At 51.1% G+C, this 2,500-nt stretch overlaps 1 protein-coding gene across 1 annotated transcript in view; it reads right to left on the reverse strand.

Moving 5' to 3' along the window:
- The window catches only part of ptprn2 (protein tyrosine phosphatase receptor type N2), a 192,591-nt gene that overhangs the window by 122,846 nt on the left and 67,245 nt on the right, over nucleotides 1–2,500 (reverse strand). The window lies entirely within an intron of this gene.

Here is a 2,500-nt window from a genome sequence, read left to right on the forward strand (position 1 = left end):
GAAAGGGATAAAGAACCTCAAGGGAAAGGGAGAAGAAGAAAAAAAAATCCCCCATTTTCACCCTCTGAATGAAACGGCTACATACAACCTGTTAACACTGTACGGCACAATGCAGCGAGGACGCCTGTGTACGCCTCGTCGGAGGCCGTGTTAGAGATGAAAACGCACCTCGCCTATAGAGCGCGCAGCCTTGAAGCTTTCCAACACTGCGGTCAAAGACGGACGAGTGGCCCCGTCACGCTGCGGTGTCGCTGGATATTCCTCGGTGTCCACAACCCCGGCGTCCGTCATCATATAACACAGCGCGCCGAGTGTGAGGGATGTGAATTGACGGTTGTGCTAATGGCGCTAACCGAATCGACGCCGGCCTAATAACGTACCAACGGGTCCGAGCTCATCCTATTTGCCAAGTTCACGGCGTTTAAATTTTAAATTTCGGGATATTTCCCCACAGTCGAATGAATTTTGAAGTCAAATTGGGTATTTTTGATGCTAAACATGGGAAGCGGAATACATTTTTTCTTTGTATCCTTTGCAAGCCAATCCAGATAGTTAGCGCCATCGTCGATCTTTTTAGCGGGAAATGAACAATTTTTTGGTTAAATGCCTGAAATAATGTCTGCGGTCGACATGAGCTTTCAGCCATTTGAAAGTTTTGTCCCACGAGTAAATCTTCACAACACAACATCGCATTTGCACGTTTCGGAGGTTAAATACCGTGAATATGAGTGAAACGCTAAAGATAAAAACACCCTTTGCACACGTGACAGCCAGTTAGCAAATTGCTTTCCTGTTCAGAATTCACAAGACAAGAGCCTGATGATCAATATCCATCCATCCATTATCTGAACCGCTTGTCCTGCTCTCAGGGTCGCGGGGATGCTGGAGCCTATCCCAGCAGTCATTGGGCGGCAGGCGGGGAGACACCCTGGACGGGCCGCCAAAACATCGAAATCTCATAAATTTGTGTCGACCCCACCACTTTATTTGATGCGCCAGATGAAAAGTGTGTTGGTCTCTCCTAACGGAGAAAGACTCAAAGTAACCCATCAAGGTTGTGTAAGGAAGGTTGTGTAACGTACTTCTGGGTTTCGGGACTCAAAACTGGACCACACCGGCTTACCAAGACCACACAGCCACCGCACTATAGGGTTTCTCCTCTACGTGCGTTTCATCTAAGTGAGAGAACTGTATCTCCCGCCACACGGATCGAACGGCGGACTGCGGTACACTGAGCTCGTGTGTTTGTATGCCGCAGGTGTTGCCGAACCACCCAGACCTCACCTCTCTCTTGCTCGCAGCATCTTGAAAGCCTTGTCAGATCCGGGGCGAACACATCTCCTCTGCCTCCTACATGGTCTGACACCAGACGTACGGTAGAAACCGGCAGCGGGGGTTCAAGGACAGTTCTCCCGCTCATTAATATATTAACTGCCTCCTGCCGGACCGCTGTCTCCATCTCCACCTCCATCTTTTTTTTTTTCCTCCTTCACTCCGCTATCACGTGTTGCACCTTGGCTTTATTTTGCACTTGCTCTGTCTCTTGCCTGTCTCGCTCTCTCACTTTCTCTCCCTCTCTTGTCTCTCAAATGTCTGCTAACCGCTAGCTGTCGGACGGAACGGCCGCTCTCTTTTTGACGGGGCGTACAGCGACAATATTGGCGACGCGGTGTTTTTTAACACGGAGACATCGGTGTGTGTCTGGAGGTAATTAGGCCTGTGTTCTCTCCCTGGAAGCGGACAAACTCGCAGAAAGGTCAGGACAACAGTAGACGCCCACGTTCTCCGGCAGTGCCGTGCAGCGGTTTCGCACAAAGCAGACCAGTGTCTGGACAACCTCCATTCTCCTCCCTCTGGCTCAAAGTGGTGGGAAAAAAAATTGACAAAAAATGATATCTCCTCCACTACAGAATTTTAAAGGCTTTAAAAATGGCCTGTCAGCGTCAGGTATTGCGTCGGACCGCAAGGTAAAATGTCTTTTTATGTGTTTTTGTCCGTGTGTGTGTTTGCATGATGTACATGTGCTTGTGTGTACATTTGCGTGGCCTATGCTGTATGTATAGGCAAATTTTATTTTGCGGCGGGGATTTTCCCCCCCTTTCTCCCCAATTGTACCCAGCCAATTACCCCACTCTTCCGAGCGGTCCTGGTTGCTGCTCCGCCCCCTCTGCCGACCCAGGGAGGGCTGCAGACTACCACATGCGTCCTCCGATACATGTGGAGTCGCCAGCCGCTTCTTTTCACCTGACAGTGAGGAGTTTCACCAAGGGGGCGTGGCGCGTGGGAGGATCACGCTATTCCCCCCAGTTCCCCCTCCCCCAAACAGGTGCCCCGACCGACCAGAGGAGGCACCAGTGCAGCGATCAGGACACACACCCACATCCGGCTTCCCACCCGTAGACACGGCCAATTGTGTCTGTAGGGATCCCCGACCAAGCCGAAGGTAACACAGGGATTCGAACCGGGATCCCCGTGTTGGTAGGCAACAGACTATGCTACC

This window comes from Lampris incognitus, chromosome 19 (genome assembly GCF_029633865.1).
Source record: "Lampris incognitus isolate fLamInc1 chromosome 19, fLamInc1.hap2, whole genome shotgun sequence".
In the NCBI taxonomy this organism is placed as follows: Eukaryota; Metazoa; Chordata; class Actinopteri; order Lampriformes; family Lampridae; genus Lampris; species Lampris incognitus.